At 38.8% G+C, this 18093-nt stretch overlaps 1 long non-coding RNA gene across 2 annotated transcripts in view; it reads right to left on the bottom strand.

The window, feature by feature from the left end:
- The window catches only part of LOC106999127 (uncharacterized), a 318273-nt gene that overhangs the window by 121359 nt on the left and 178821 nt on the right, over positions 1 to 18093 (bottom strand). The window lies entirely within an intron of this gene.

The raw sequence follows: 18093 nt of genomic DNA, 5'->3' as shown, positions 1-18093 counted from the left end.
TAACAGCTACGCATCATAATCAGTGACCAATTGCATCACTTCTTAAAGTCGGCCAGTGATTGGTCACTGCACTTCTGTTATTCAGTTCATGCCCAGACAGCGAATATAGTTGTGTTGCCTTACAGTCTCCCAGTGATAAATCCATATGACGTTTTGTAAAACTGGAACGTTGAAAGAAAGAATTGGCCAATAAAGATGAAAATGAGGAAATGAAAAGTGATAACATCAAAGTGAAATTCTAATCTAATGTAAATGGAGTTATGAAAGAAATAGTTGACCATGAGATTGTTAGCACAGTGTCTTAATCAGATGGGGCTACTATAACAGAATACCATAGACTGGATGGCTTCAAAACAACAGAAATTTATTTCTCACAGTTCTGGAGGCTGAAAATCTTAGATCAGGGTGCGAGCATGGTCAGGTTCTGATGAGAGTCCTCTTCCAGGCTGCAGATGGCTGACTTTTCATGTCCTCACTTGGCAGAAAGGGGTGAGGGAGCTCTCTGGGGTCTCTTTCATAAGGGAACTAATCCCATTCATGAGAACTACACCCTCAGGACCTAATTACCTTCCAGAGGCCCCACCTCTTAATACCATCACACTGGGGGCCAGGATGTCAAGATCTGAGTTTGGGGGTTGCAGGTGACACAAACAATATGGCTCCCTTTTGAGAGACTCAGGATAAACCACCAGAAGAACTTAGTGAAGATGAACTTATCAACATAGATAAAGAAGCAGTTTTGATGGAAAAGAATGAAGATATTCCAGAGGCAGTGATGCCAGCAAACAACTTCACATTAAAGAAACTCTCAGAGCTATTTTATGACATTGAAAGCTCAAAGGATAAAATGTTGGAAGCTGATTAAAACTTAGAAAGCAGTATGACAATATGCCAATGCATAGAAAAAATGCTCATCTCCCATTGTAAATTATACAACAACAAACACTGTTACAGCTACTCTTGTTTTTACCAAAAAAAAAAAAAAAAATGTGCAGTTGACCCTTGAACATTTGTGGATTAGAACTGCTAACCCCGTAAAATTCCCATATAACTTTTGACTCCCCCAAAACTTAATTGCTAATAGCCTACTGCTGACCCAGAAGCCTAATTGATAATATAAACAGTCAACTAACACATATGTTGTATGTTATATATATAGTATATACTACATTCTTACAATAAAGTAAGCTAGAGGAAAAACGTTATGAAGAAAATTGTAAGAAAGATACACACACACACACACACACACATATATATATATATGCTGAGGAGGAGAGGAAGGACTGGTTTTGCTGTCTCAAGCATGGCAGAGGTAGGAAAAAATCCACGCGGAAGTGGACTCATGCAGATCAAAGCTATGTTGTTCAACGGTCAGCTGTACTTTAATGCTTAATGTATACTAAATCATTTATACTACAGTGAGCCGAGATCACGCCACTGCACTCCAGCCTGGGCAATAGAGTGAGACTCTGTTTCAAAAGAAAAAACAAAAAGTATTCATTGCTTTGTTTGTCTGCTGTTGCGATTTGTAATAATAATGTCATTATTATTCTTATTTCAGAGATGTATACACTTTAGTATACATTATGTATACTAAATCATTTTTTCCATTTACTGATATATTTATAATTGACAGTAAGACAGCTTTTACTCTTCTGACAAAAGAATGTAAAGTCACCGGGCCGGGCGTGGTGGCTCACGCCTGTAATCCCAACACTTTAGGAGGATGAGGCCGGCGGATCACGAGGTCAGGAGATGGAGACCATCCTGGCTAACACAGTGAAACCCCGTCTCTACTAAAAATACAAAAAATTAGCCGGGCGTGGTGGTGGGCACCTGTAGTCCCAGCTGAGGCAGGAGAATGGCGTGAACCCGGGAGGCAGAGATTGCAGTGAGCCAAGTTCAAGCCGCTGCACTCTAACGTCGGAGACAGAGTGAGACTCCATCTTAAAAAAAAAAAAAAAAATTTAAAGTTACCGAACAATTATGATTTTTCCCATTGATTATTAAGTCAACTTTGCATGGTTTCCATTGCACAGCTAATTCTGTGATCCCTCCTCTCTATCCAAAGCTACAGCAGCCTGTACTCTATTTTCTATAGTTCATATTTCAGTCTAAATACTCACTATACCACCAATTTAAAATATTTGTACATCTCTTAGCAGTATTTCTGCCATATACTATTAGCTAATTTTTTCCACCACTCCTTCCTGGCTTAGTGACTTTGATCATGATATTTTTATACTCCGTATCTTCTTCTCCTTACAATTTAAATGTACACTCCTTCATTAAGACATTTCCTGATTTCCTGCTCACTAAATTAAAGTGATCGCTTTCTCCCTCCTTTGAAACCTCTCCCTACTATAGTAAAAAATACTCCTGTCTGATTAGCAGCAATCACCTCTTACCATAGTGCTAAACACATACATATAACAAAAAGGACAAAATGGACTAAGAGAGGAAAAACTAGAACTTCTCTTCTGTTTTTCATAAATATAAAAATCCTAAAGCAGAACTTATCTACAAAACAGATTATGGCTTTTTATTTAGGTATTCATAGAACAGTGAATACTTCTAAAACATCTATGTTAAGAGCAAAGTATATATGAGTTTTATTCCTCAAGAGTGTGAGAAAAAGACAACATTGTATACATAAGTATTTTAGCAGTCACTCCAACAACCTCCCAATTGCTGTGTTTAATTGCACTTTTATATATTGCCCTTGAATAAATAGTTGCTTGGCTCTGAAATTTCTTGAACCAACAGCTCTTTGTTGAAGACCTCACAAGACTTTAATAAAGACAGCTAAAAAGCAATTGATTTTCCCCTGGTTGAAGTATGTATTCAAAAGATTGGTAAACAATATCTACCATGCTCTCCCTTAAGAATGCATCCTTGGATTTGTTCTTTGAAGAAAAAAAATACACGTAAGTCATTATTTGTTTCATTTTTATAATAACCAGATACAGTGTTTTCCTGGAACAGTGGTACAATATTGCTACTGTTGTTTGGGAGTAGGACAAATAGTTTTCTGCTCACATTCTCCTTCTATGTGATTTACATGAAATTAGTTCTAGCTAATATCAACTTCTGTCCACCTCACATACAACATACTACATTACATTGCCAGGTGCCCTACATCTAATGCCACCCCATCTATCGTGGTGGACATAGCAGCAGCCATTGTATTTATAACCCCATACTCTTGGCCATAGTTGATTAGACCAGGAATGTGCACCTGCCTCAATCTCAACCAAACAAAGTACCTCCTCTTGGAAATTGGATTTTGAACTGAAAGGTAGTCCTTTTTGGGGTGTCTGGATCTGTGAGATGTAGGTTTAGAAATATGGAAAGGAAATTTCCCTTTGTCATGCAGGGGAAAAAAATCAGTTTTCAGAGAGAGAAAAAAGTAGCTTTTTTGGTTTCAACTCCTTTCTAAGACAAGTTTCTTCATATTACTTGGTCCCTGTTAGACATCCCTTTATTCTTATAATGAATTCCCCTTGCCTACTTAAGCTTATTAGAGTTGTGTACTGTTACCAGCTACTATGACAGCAAAAACAAGGAATATTCTAATGCAGCTGTTTAGAGAGTTCATCTCTGAAATAAGAATAATGGTGACATTATTATTACAAATCTCAACTGCAGACAAACAGAGCAATGAATGCTTTTTTTTTCTTTTGAGACAGAGTCTCGCTGTATTGCCCAGGCTGGAGTGCAGTGATGTGATCTTGGCTCACTGTAACCTCCGTCTCCCAGGTTCACGCCACTGTCCTGTCTCAGCCTCCCGAGTAGCCGGGACTACAGGCGCCTGCCACCACGCCCGGCTAATTTTTTTGTATTTTTAGTAGAGACAGGGTTTCACCACGTTAGCCAGGATGGTCTTGATCTCCTGACCTCGTGATCTGCCCGCCTCATCCTCCCAAAGTGCTGGGATTATAGGCATGAGCCACCGCACCCAGCCTGAATACCCTTTTAAAGTTAGAATAAACTATTAATTATTTGTACATAAAAAATGTGCAAGTTCTTCCCAAAAAGGCTTTGTTACCTGTCCTAAGCTTGCTATGTAGGTCTATACTGCTAATTTGCTACATGCAAATTGATCTGCCACTCTCTAAAAGCACATCAGCCTTTCATATAACAATCAAGCCTTTTAGACCTGCAAGTAACTCTCTGTCTAAGGAGGGTATGTGGTCTCAAACACTCTAGGACATCTTTTATCTGAGACACTCACGTGAATGAATAACAATTGCAACATCTTAACAGAGTCTGTGTTGGTTTCCCTGGTGCCACAAAGTCCTTACTAGAGACCATGTCTGTAATCTGACCACTGACCATAATGGTGCTTGTTTGCTTCCTGTCTAATATTATTTACCTTTAGAAATGTTCTGTTATTGATGTTTTTGAAAGTTCATATTTTCTAAAATGTACTTGGTATTCTCTCCCAGAGGATTTTTTTCTCCATTCAATTTCTTGTGGGTTTTTAACCTCATTCTCATCACTAAACAGCATACAGGAACAGAGCAACTAAACTAATTATAAATTTGAGGAGCTGGGTAAATGGAACCAAAATATAGAGCTAGCAGGGAGCCAATTTCCTAAGTTTAGCAGACAATCCAGCCAATTCTTAAATGACCTCTCAGCCCATTCTTAATTTATTAAAAATAACATGGTTATACAATCAAGACTCAGAATAAAGAGTAATTTCTCCTTTTCTAGAAACACAAATAGTAAGGTTTTTTTTTTTTTCCAGTATTTGTACTTATTCCTGAAAAAGGTTTTGGATATTATCAGATGTTTTAAGAGACATTTAGCCTCCAAATTTTTACTGGCCCCAGCAACATAGTTCAAGCTAACACTTTTGTGTGTGTGTGTGTGTGTGAGAGAGAGAGAGAGACGGAGTCTCACTCTGTCGCCCAGGCTGGAGTGCAGTGACCAGATCTCAGCTCACTGCAAGCTCCGCCTCCCGGGTTTACGCCATTCTCCTGCTTCAGCCTCCCGACAAGCTAACACTTTAAATAATCAATCAATTAGCTAATCATTTCTTAATAGCCTAGAAAACAATTAACAAAGTGATTAATTTACTATTCTACTGCCAAAGTTAACAATTGCTTGCTTTTAATTATGATGTATTCTGTTTTGTTCTAAAGGCTCTGTCTCTACTGTAAATTAAAATGTATTTGATTTTTATAAATATGTTTAAATGAAATAGAACATTTCACAGCAGGAATATGGACTCAGGTAATCTTTTTCAAAACTGATATTTGATTTCCAAAAACAGTATATGTAAACAAAAAATTACAAAACAAAGCAAAAAGAATGAGAATAAATATTTTTAACGTATTTTTCTTACTAATAGTTATTAATGCACAATTTATAATACTGACTGTCATTTCTAATTCTACTTATCAATTACCAATGTAATTGTATTTTGAGTTTAGCTTTGATACTAACTACAACAGCATGGTAAAAATTTTGAATAAGAAAAAGTTGAATGAATACAAGCATGGGCACATAAGCTAAACTAAATTCAACTTCATCATCCCATATATAAAATGTAGCTTTAATAAAAGAATATTTAGTATATACCACTTAAAGTTAAAACATGTTGAATATGAATTATAAATTAACAAGTTATAAAAATCTATATTTTAGCTGTTGTGTAACGCAGTGTGAAAGTTCCTCAAAAAGTTAAACATAGAGTTACCACATGATTATACTTCTAGGTGTCATTAAACTTCAGGGTACATACCCAAGAGAATTGATAATTGGCATTCAAACAAAAACTTGTACATGAATGTTCGTAGCAGTATTATTCACAGTAGCCAAAAAGTGGGAGAAGCCCAAATGTTTATCAACTGACGAATGAATAAACCCAACATGATGTACCCATACAATGGAATATTATTTAGCCATGAAAAGAATGAAATACTGATACATGCTACAGTATGGATGAACCTTTAAAATGTTATGTTAAATGAAAGAAGCCAGACACAAAAGGCCACATTTACTATGATTACATGTACATGAATTGTCCAGAATAGGCAAATCCATCAAGACAGAAAATAGACTAGTGTTTGCCAGGGGCTGGGAAGAGGGGACAATAGGGATTGACTGTTAATGGGTATAGCGTTTTTTGGAGAGATGATGAATATGTTTTAGAATTCAGTAGTGATAATGGTTACATACCTGTGTGAATATACTAAAAACAACTGAATTGTACCTTCTAAAGGGGGAATTTTATGGTCTGTGAATTACATCTCAACTTAAAAAGTATATGAGAATAAAGTGTTTTCAGACAAGGAAAATTAGAACATCACCAGTGCATGTGGTAATAAATCACTTGATTCTGTGCATCATATTTTATCAACAAATGGCCTGAACGCAATTAATAATCTGTATATACAGAAGCATCCCCTCACAGATATTCACCATGCATAAATAACACCTCCAGGGTAGAGTGGAAGCCACATTTTAAAGCACTGGGAGGAATCCAGAGAAAGAGAATACCACACTGGGCTTCAAGTAGGCACAGAAAAAAATAGTATTTTACTTTGGAAGCATTTTTGGGGCTCTGAATCTGTAATCACTAGAGGGCTGCTAAAGTAGAAATAGGAACTTAGAACAGCTTGTAGAAAATGAACTGAAGTATCCATACAAATTTTGATATTAGTTTAGTGCTAACCACTCAGCTGAGTCCCAGTAGCCATGACGTTTGTGTGACCTATTTGTGTCCCTTGTGTTAGTTCTAATGCCAGCCTTTCCCCCGAATTTTCTGTACCACAAAATATTCAAGAGAAGAAAGAAAATGAATTTTCAACCAGTGATGCAAGTGAACATGGTTGGGGTTTTTTCCAGTAGCTGCTAGAACACTGCACCTTTTCAGTACAGTGTCTTGATAATGCCAATACTCATTTTGTGCCCCCTCTAGGCAGAGCCTTCTATCTCCAAGACTGCCTCAGAGAATGAGATCCCAATTCCTTACAGTAGGAGTGTGATTTGTTGAAATTTATCTGTAGTCCCAGGCAATGTCAGTGTACCAAAATGGATGCATTTAGTGTTAAGTACCTTACTAGCAATTTCCCTTTTGAGCACTGGAATGTGATAAAGCATTAGAGCTTTACTCTTCAGAGTGAAATGTAATGCTGCATGGGCTGCAAAAAATAGATTGGAGAGAACTTCTTGCAGCCATTTGTCCCAGTAATTGACCAATAGAGAACAATAAAGCAGTATTCCTCAATACCAATATCCTATTGGAAGCATCTTGCCCTTCCTCTTACACATCTTATAAATTGGAATGCTAGTAGGACAAGCACACTTCTCCATTAAATGGATAAATTTGACCCCTTCAACATGAACAACAGCAGCAGAGCACCTACAAACAACAATGAAGAGATCCATTTCCATTGCTTCCCAGAACCTGTGGACCTCTTTAAGGGCAAAAGCAATCTTTTCACGTTCTATCTTGAGGCAGTGACCAGATTGGCTCTGAAGCTGGTGCCTACATTTGTCACTTTCTGGCAGGAGACATCACCAGCTAACTTTCTTTCCAAGTAACTCCTAAACTTTATAAAATTAAATAATCTGATGAAAAACGTCAAAAGGTATAACCACAGAAAGAATATCATGGCCAACAGAGAAGTGAGGATTTCGCCAAAAACTGCTGCTTGCACGTTAAAAATGCATCGCGCACATCTGCAATAAGAAGGGATCCTGTTCCTCTGAAAAGCATAATCTCATAACACATCATTTGATGTGAAAGATCACCTAACAGCCTACTCATTTTGGACCTAACCTAGTGCTCTGTTGGAGTAGTTAGATGGAAGAAAAAAAGCATGCTTTTTCCAGGTAACAGTCTAGTAGGTTTTCCTGCCTCAATTCCTCTTTTTCTCTGCTATCCCTGGCCCCAGCACGTGATTTTTTTTTAAGCATTGCAAAATGTCAATATACAAACAAAGGAGACCAGAAGCAACCCCCTGCTATCACAGAATCTTGTTTTATAAACTGAGAAACACTGACATGTAATGAAACCTTATTCCTTTTTTTCCCCTCCTCTTTGTAAATGATTTGCTTCCCCCTCCTTCTTCATGTATAAATAAACAGAAAAGTGTCTGTATATTTGGTGTTTTTTCTCCTTTGGTCTTCATAATCAAGGGCTATTACAGCAATAGATCTTATCTGTGGAATGGCAGTCCCTCTGCACCTCGGTTCGGGTTTGTGTTTATGCTTGGCTGCCATTGTGGCTGTTCCTGATAGTTTTAGGTCAGCCATGACAGACTATGGGTGACACTAAATAAACAAGCTGGGAGTCTGGGACCAGCCAGGAAGGAGTGGTACTAGGGCTCACAGTTTGATTTTCCTTGATTAATCACCCCTTTTATTTAGAAGAACTTATTGTGTACAGTACCTGCTTGTCTGCCTAAGCAAATTACACCATCAACCAGCAAGGACTTAGAAATCCTCATAAACAAAGAGAAACAAGGAAGACAGGTACAGCTTACTCAACTGCAAAGCGAAGCTGCCGGCTTTAGCGGCATGATCAGGGCTGTTTATTTATTTTCAAATAGTGTATAGCTCTTTCTTCTGCTGCTTGTTATCCTGCTCTGACCTAAGTAACCTTGTCAAGCCACCTCCCAGGTTGCCCAGATCGCCACAACCAGCAGACTAATCATTCTGAATGATAAGAAGGAGCATGATTTTTTTTAGTGATCAGTATGTCAGTATCCATCTTGGCTCCCCAGAAGCACTCTTGTGTGTGTGTGTGTGTGTGTGTGTGTGTGTGTGCGCGCGCGCGCGTGTGTGCGTGTGTGTGTGCGCGCGCGCGTGTGTGTGTGCGCGTGTTACAGCTACTAGGTTTAGAGAGGAGGCTGCCGAATGGCGCTATGCTTTATTGTATTTTCTGCTCTGCAACTCAGTTCAGAATCATCCCCTGTGTTTCTACTATAGAGAACCACACAGCACTCACTGTAAAATCATTATCCATTAATTTCCTCAAATTGAGCTCATGAATTAAGCAAAGATTTGTGACTTGTATAGCTGGCTATAACCATCTGGGAAGAAAACAATTTACTCCTCAAACTGTACATAGTGTAAAGACATGACTGTCAGGAATATTGAGAATTTTCGGTTCACATACAGCAAGTTAACTAACACAACGTCCTGAGAGTTGTCCACATTGCAATAACAAAGGTAAGAATAATAATAAAATTCAGAAAAGTACCAAATAATTCTATTAGAAAAACAACTACTACCAAAATCTATGAACAGAGAGTTCATGGACAAATGTTAATATAGACCTTCACCAGTCATTAAAGAGGAATAAATATCAACATTATTAAAATATAATTTTTCACCTATCAAAAATGCAGCATTTAAAAATCACAGGTGATACTCTGTAGTGGTGAAATTTTGGTGATTTGGGTTTTCTTATACTCTCCTGCTGCTAATGAGAAAATACATTGACATGATCTTTCTGGAAAGTTAAAAGAATTCCTGTGAGCACCACCATATTCTAAGGCAATTCTTAAACTTTAATTTGTATTAGAATCACCTGGGGATCTTTTTAAAAAACTCATGTTCTGATTGAATAAGTAAGTCCAGGTGAGGACTGTGTCTTTATTTCCAACAAGCTTAAAGGCAGTGGGAATGCTGCAGGTTCAGAAACCACATTTAAATTGAAAGTACTAGGAGGCTCCCCAGCAGTTTCGCCAAAGGGGCTTGTACTATGGAAGAGGATGTGGAAGGCAGGCAACAGCACACAAGTGGTAACCAGGGTATAAGACAGTGAGAGAAAAGGTTGACCCAAAGTGCAGCCAATGCCTTAAGCCTAGAGCTTTCCTAAGAAGTTGGTGAGTTCTATTTTGGATGTGATATTTGGAAGAAACCAATGATGTAATCTTAAGGAAATTTGTAAAAGGCAGTGGGACATGCACATATAGAGCATCAAAGAATGTTTAGAGTAGAGGCATATTAGGCTGAACCATATGAGACTGCCTAGAGTCAACCACTTTTAACCTACAAAAATGGCCATTTCATATGGTTCAACCTGTTAAATTTGAAGATTGGTTTAATGGGAATGATAATTGGACATATGAAGGTACATGAGACTAGCAAAGCTAAGCGTGAAGACTGAAGTTGGGAAATGTCCACATTTAGGGGATAAGCAGAGAAGGTGAAATAAAGGAGTCTGTGTTGGTTTGTTAGGATTGTCATAATGAAGTACTGCAGACTGGGTAGATTATAATAAAAATCTATTTCTCACAGTTCTGGAGGCTGCAAGTCTGAGATCAAGGTGTCAGCAGACACGGTTTCTTCTGAGGCCTCTCTCCTTGGCAGGTAGATGGCTGTCTTCTCCCTGAGTCTTCACATGGTCTTCCTTCTCCACATGTCTGTGCCCTAATTTCCCCTTCTTATAAGGACACCAGCAATATTGCATTAGGGCCCACTCTGATAATCTCATTTTAATTGAATTCCTCTTTAAAGACCTGATCTCCAAATGTAGTCACATTCTAAAGTACTGGGGGTTAGGACTTCAATATATGATTTTGGGGGGCAACACAATTCAGCCCATAACAGAGACCAATAGGGAATTTTTAAAAAGATACAAAGAGCCAGCGCTGCATTCTCAGTGTCTGGAAGAAACAGAGTCTCAGCAGTGAGTCCCAGAAACAAGAATGCAATGTGAAGATGATAGATGAGTTGTTGGAAGGGGCCAATGGACTCGAGATTTGAAGGTCTTTGCTGACATTTGGAAAAGCCGTTTGAGTGATAAAATTGGCTGTGGACTCAGTCAGAATAGGAAGGGAAAGAGGTGAAGACATCATAAGAATATTAAAGAGGCCAGTTGAAACAAATAAAACAAACATAAATTTATGGCAGTTCTTGGTCCGGCCCCTCTATGAACTGAGAAACTTCATTTCTCTTCCACTGAGTGACTTCTTCACTTCCCTAGAAAGAAGCCCAACTTTCATTACCTTAAACAATGTGTAGTCCTATTTCCTGTCACCATGTCTATACTACCATTCCTGGTGCCTTTAGGATAGCATATACATTGTGAGTATACACAGTGAATCATTGACAATTCACCCCTCTCTGGTAGATGGAGTTTACTAAGGACCAACTTCAGAGAGAGGAAGGAAAATGGCTCTCTTTTATCTCAAAACATATCTGGGAATGAAAGTTAGCAGTGAGTCATTCAATTAACTTATGATTATACGACTGTCTTAATCTGTTTGGGTGGCCATAACAAAATACCATAGACTGGTTGAATCAACAGATATTTATTTCTCACAGTTCTGGAAGCTGGAAGTCTGTGATCAGGATGCTGGCACAGCTAAGTTCTTGTTAAAGATACTCTTTCTGATTTGCAGATGGCCATTTTCTCCTTGTGGCCTCACATGGCAAAGAGCAGAAAAGGACACAAGCTCTCTAGTGTCTCTTCTTATAAGGTAACTAATCCCATTCATGAGGGTTCCATCCTCATGACCTAATAACCTCCCAAAGGCCTCAACTCCTAATGCCACCACACTGGGGGGTAGGTCTTAACATATGAATTTTAGGGAGACACAAACATTCATTCCATAGGAGTGACATCACTTACATAACAGCATATGCCACACCCCACTCTGGCAGAGAAGATGCAGTTTTGATTTTCTATAGAAGTTTTATCTGTCCTCATTACCTTCATACCAATAGATAGCATGGAAAAGGAAGTAAACTTAATCCAAATAAAAATATTTTAGTTTAAACATTCAGCTCACTGATAATTCACTCTCCATCAGGATTGTCTTAAGTATTCTCTTTTAGAAATTTAGCCACTTATAGATTTTGATACCTTCTCCCTTCTTTTATTAAAATGATATTTGGGTGTATGTTGGAGGCAGGGGCTTACCAGGTCTTTGTGGCAGGGGTTGGAAGGAGCCCTCAGACCTGACAGTGACTCTAGCCTCTCTGGTCTCTGCTATCATGTCTCTTTCTCACCTGGTTGCTACTTTCTCTGAAGGCATTCAGGTCTGAAGTCAGTAGCTGGTGTATGGCTCATTGAAGAGTTAATGTATGGCTCATTCCCACCTGACTGTGGCCTGGAGGTGACCCCTGATTCACCTTGACCCTTAATGTTGACTGGACACAGGTGTCCCGCACTTAACCTCTGCTTTGGTTTACTTCCCCAGAGCAGACAACATGGTAGGCCACTGGATCTCAACCTTCTCAACTAGAATATGAATTCGGCAAAGGCAGAATTTTCCCAGTAGATTTTACTCACTGCTCTATTCCCAGTGCCTACAACAGTCTCTAATGCATAGCTGGCGTGCAATAAATATTTGTGGGTAGATGAATGTGCCAGGATTGGTTCTTGCCATGCTATTTCTTTCTCTCACTCTCTTTCTCTCTTCTTCTTCTCACCTAGTTCAAGTTTTTGTCAAGACTGCAAACATTTTTATTTGAATGTGAGAACCTGGATGTTAATTCTTTTTTTCACTGTGTATAACTTCTCTAATGAGTCTTAATGCTTCCTCTTTCCACCCTTACCCAGACACAGAGTTTCCTCAGCCTATAGAGCCTTTCATTTCACCAGCAGGGGCGAAGGCATAAGGAGCAAATGAAGTTACTTTTCACATCAGAAAATTTGCTGGGACCCTGTCTCTGCTCTTACTTCTAGGGAGCAGGCCGGCCTGCCACAGGCCCATTCACCGTAAGTCACAGTTGCTTGTAACTAGTGACTAAGCCCACTGGGTCCTGGGAGTCAGCTCAGCCAGCCCATTCAAATAAAGTACTCTGGAATATATTGTTTGGATTTTATCAGTAGTAAAGATGATCTTTCAGGACTCCATTAGCTCACTGCTGATTTGTTTCTTGATTAGTTCAGAATCTAGGCACGAAAGAGAAGAGTTATTTACTGTTGTGCCTCAGAAACCCACAAAACTTGAATTTCCTCCTCAACCTCGAAATACAAATGCATACTTCATCATTAGATAATGAAAAATCCAAAGTGTGCATAGTACAGATGAAATAAATGCCTAGGTTGAACCATTTAGCATGTCGCAAAGTATAGGCAATAACAGGGCTCCAGCATCCCACTGCTGTCCAGCCTCATCCATTTGTGTGCTTCTTGGCCAGGGCCACTTACAGCTTGCCCAGATTTTGTAAAGAAACAAATTTCAAGAACTTTTTTGTTAAATAGTTGTATTTTTTTTTTTTAAAGATCAGCATTATAAAGTTCTTCACTGGCTAGTAGTAATGTAATGAAAGTTGGGAAACAGAGAAGCTTACTTAGTTCACATCCTAGGCATTTCTCTGTGCTCCATTGCTGTGGCTGCAAATGGAAAAAGTGGACTAGATGAGCTCTAACATTCTGTTCTACAATTTTTCTAGACAGTTTGTCCTTAAGAAAATAGTCTCAGCTAGAGGGCAAAAACTTTCATAAAGTCACCTCTAAATTAAAGGCACTTCTAAACACTATTTTTCTAATCTAAGTAAAATTACCATCGCATTCCTTCAGAGATATTATTTGCAAACCGGTTCTGAGTGGTAACTTTTTGCTTCCAGAATGCATTTTAAACAGTGATGCTTTTTAAAAAGGGAGTTTTGGCCAGAGTTGTTGATGCCAGGATAGTTTAATTAGTTACGCATTTGCCTCCTATCCAGGTCCAATAAATATGCATTCATCAGCACAGCTGCATCACAGCATGCACATTTAAATTAAAGAGGCTTCCTCAGAGGCTGGGGCAATCCTGGCATCTCTTCCCTTTGCCAGAACCCACATCAAATCCTGAATCAGTTGTCTCCTTAGAATAATTTCATAGGTGTCTTCTTGTGACAGTCACAAACATGTTGCCAGTTTTGATTTTCATATTGCTGCCTAATAACCTAGGGATTGTTTTATAACTATAATAACAGCACCTAGTTTTTTAAACAATTTTGTTTTGGTTTTTTTTTCTCTCCATCTTAAATGATATACCTCAACGGAATTTGGTAGAAGAGATTCAAGAACAATTGCCCCATGCTTTTATGTTCACTGCTGCTTTTCTAGAAGAAAACATCATTAATTGAAAGTGAAATTAAGCCCCAAAGATACATTTTTGTACATAAAGATTCAAATGTAAGTTATCTCAGCTAATAGACATCAGAATGAACAGATATTTAAAATAAGATGCTATTTCTGGAGTGTTAACATTTTTAATGTTGTAGATATTATTTTGTTCCCAATCAGAAATTCCTAGCTAACAGGGAAAAGGAATATTGTTATGTCAGTTCTGACCGAGGCTGTGTCAGTCTCTGAACATTCATCCACAACTTGGACCTGACATAAGCAATGACGGATGAGCCAACTTGCTGTGTGCTCTCCCCTGCAGAGAGGGCGGGCTTCCTTCTTTTCCAGAGAGCCAGGGAGACAAGGATGGTAAGGAGATGGATGGGCACTCACAAGGCACCTGCAGGGGCACTGTATGTGTAACAAGCATCAGTAGCACCTGCCACCACATGGAACCAGGCCAGGAGGCGTTAGGACAAGCACCAACTCCTCCTAGACTGGACTCCTCAGGGTGGAGCCAGAGCAGAAAAGACCTCGCTTAACCACCTGCCAGTCCCCTCCCATGGCATTAAGGTGGCAGCAAGTTACAATTGCCTCCATCCCTCAACAGTGTTTGCAGTGTGAGTAGGGCAGTCTCCACATCTCAAAGACAGCCATAGGATGAATGAAACAGAAAGGAATGGCACAGGGGAGGGATGAAGAAGTGAAGAGAGAGATAGAGAAGAAGATCTTAGTTTTTCCTCCTACTGTTCACTCCTTTAAATAATGAGAAGGTTAATGGTTTCTGCAGTCCTAAATACACCTATGCCTGCCAGGTTCCTGAAGGTTAATTGCTGCTGCTGGGGGAACTGCCCTAATTTGCACTGCCTTTTAATGACCTTCCTGTAGGCAAACACCAGAAGGGGCCTGCCTGCAGGTGTGCTGCATGCCTGAGAGACCCAAATCCCCCTTGGAAAATAATCAAAACGAGCCTGAGTTATTGGAAAAGTTTATTAGTGATTGACAGTGATTGATATTCAGGGGCAAATGTTGCTAGACAATTTCACATTTTTATCTGTCTTATAGGCTTTTTTAGTGAAATTTTCAGTTATACAGCAACTGTTCTTTCCCTGTCACCTTGAAGTTTCTGTACTATCCACAATGTGTTCCTGTAATACAATTCATGCCTTTGAGAGGTTGACAAGGAAAGTGAATGGCATAAAGCAGCCAAGCCCTGGGCCACAGTCACACTGTTTCCCTTTCCCCTGGTGACAGAGACTCCATGTTCAAATCCAGAAATTGAGATACACTGACACCTGTCTGAAACAGGAAATTCCAGGACAGGGAATTACCATAACTTTTTACAACACGCTACCTCCTAGTGACTCCAGAATTAAACTGACCTACATTCAGTCGGTTTTCTAACCTGAAAAGTGGATATTAAAAATGTATGCCTTGCCATTCTTTGGCTATAAAAGGTAGAAACTGTTACCATGCACAGGAGTTAGTGTAGCCACTCATTTTTCTGGTAACATCAGAGTAATTACTTGCTTTCCTTTAAAACAGTTCTCACCTACATGGCCCTCTCTCATATCTTTAGTCAGTTAACAATGAGACTCACACTCATACACTCATGTTCCCCACTCAAACTACTCATGGAAGGGGGTAGAAAAGCAGGCAGCCACCCCTGTGGTATGTACAAGGACAGGGGACAAGACCTCCCTCCACTAGTCATAATATGCTAGAGAGGCTGTCCTTGTTATCATTACAGCTTCATGTCTTTAGTTCTGGAGGGAATTTCTATCTTCTTTGCTTCCACTTGTATAAGACAATAAAATTAATAGCGGCCACATGTCTTATTTGTTAACTGTGTAAGTGCAGCGTGGCAAAATACACACAGAAACACAGCAACAGGTTTACTGTGGAAAGATACGTTGTTTCAGTCCCAGCTCTATCAGTGTGAATTTGGGTCAGGCACATTGTTTCCTTCTGCTCCATAAAATGGAATTAATACACTCTGCCCCACCCATGTTCCTGGGTGGTTGTGAAGGTCAAAGGAGATCATTTATAGAGGAATGCTGTGTAAACTATAGAGGCTCTCTCCATTCAATGTGTTATCATTATCAATTAATATCTTGGTGAAGATTAAGTAACAGCTTAGTTACATCAACTCTGAGACCTAGAAAAAAAATGCCTGGAATGAAGTGGGCAGTTCTAAGCTGAAGAATGCTGAGCATGATGAGGAGAAAAGACTATGAATAAGGGGTAAGGCATCTAGAGTAGTCCCTCATTAGTAGTATTCATCAAATATGTATAATATGCCTTTTCTAGGCACATGGAGGGATTTCATTTCCCTGCCCAATTTAATGATAGTGTGGCCACATTATTTACTTTGCAATAGAAGTACTGTTAATCAACAGGACACCTCCACCAACTTGGGTCTTGGACAGGTTATGATGTACAAAAAATCTTTGCTAACTCACATCAGACACGGAGCATCAGTAAGAAATAACCTTTGTTGTGTTAAGTCACTGAGATACTAAGATCATTTGCTAGCTTTATTCTGCTGGAATAGATCAAAAAATAAACTCTGTGCACTAAACATCTGCTTAGATTCACCCCTGTCTCTGCTACATTTTATTTCCTGCTTTTTGATGGGAGAAATGTTGCTAATGGTTTTCCTGTGAATAATTTACATTTGATAGCAGTGATTCACAACTGGTCTAATCAGTAAGTTTTCTTTGGTTTATTTTACCAAAAAGTCAAGAGTAGATCTACTGTGGCTCAATTTTTAATTGGCTGAACATTTGGCAGTTTATCCTGATGCAAAACTGAGCGTACTTCTCTGTGCAGGAAAAGGCAACGTTGGGATCTAGCAAGTAACAAATAAATGCTAAACAAATTCTGGAGGGATGTTAATGGAGAAAGTCAAATCATGTTAGTTTTCGTGAAAAAGTTTGAAGCTTAAAGAAATGTCATAAAGGATGAAAAGGGTAGATTCAGTAGCCAGAAGAAGGAAGAAATTTTAGGAAGACCAAAGAGTACATTTATAGCCACAAAAGGGCCCACCCTGGTCTTGACCATAGGTGGGAAAACTAACTGGAGGATATTTGAGGCCAGTGCCGTCAGATATCTTTGACTGTAATCAATAAAATCCAACTCTAATTTAAACAGAAAACAAAGTTTACTTGAAGGATAGTGAATAGCTGACAACATTGTAAAGAAATCTAAAGGAACAGTCTCAACAAGGATGAATCAAAGCAAAATTGGAAGTCCAGAGTGCAAGGAAAGATGGACAACCTCCTCAGGGATAATTGAGCTTCTGCCACTTTCTGGTTGCCACTTTCAGGCTTTCGGTCACTCTGCACTTGTCAAATTCCAGGGAAAAGGACTGAATCATAGACTTTAGCATAGGCTATAGCAGGGGCAAGACACCTTGATAGATAGTCCCAGTAGATCATGCAATAGAACAAGCAGATTCCCCTGTACCCAAATTGAGATGATGTCACCCAGAGAAACAAATGTTGAGTAGTAAAAAAAAAAAAAAAAAAAAAAAAAGAAAGAAAGAAAAGAAAAGAAAAAAGAAAGAAAGAAAGAAAAGGTACACCAAAACCAAGCAATTGAAAGGTAGTCCTGCAGGGCATTTATATTTGGCTTACAAAATAGCTACAAGATGTAGTAGGTAGAATGCACATAGAATTGGCATTCCCTAAATAATGTTTATAGAAGATTAACCTTACTCTTACATATAGGTTATAAAATGTTTAAAAAAGATAAAAGCAGTAGATAAGTACACTACTAGACACCCATGTGACATAGTTATGGCCTCTAAAGTGCTGGCTTTTCAAGAGAAGAAGAGATTAACTTGAACCCTCTGAAAAACTGTTGTAGGTATCTTTGGACTTGGATTTGGGGGATTGAGAGAAAATGGAACTTAAGATGACTCTTGCTGCAGCAAGACAATCAAATTATGTAGAAAAGTTTAATACTGAGCAGATAGTGGTAATTAGAAATGATTCTCATTTAACAACTTTGAAGGCAACATACGAATTTCAAGATTCCTGCAAGTGATTAATCTTTTCTCT

The sequence above is a fragment of the Macaca mulatta genome, chromosome 7 (genome assembly GCF_049350105.2).
Source record: "Macaca mulatta isolate MMU2019108-1 chromosome 7, T2T-MMU8v2.0, whole genome shotgun sequence".
Taxonomy (NCBI): Eukaryota; Metazoa; Chordata; class Mammalia; order Primates; family Cercopithecidae; genus Macaca; species Macaca mulatta.
The sequence above is the reverse complement of the archived record's forward strand: the minus strand, read 5'-3'. Positions and strand labels throughout refer to the sequence as shown.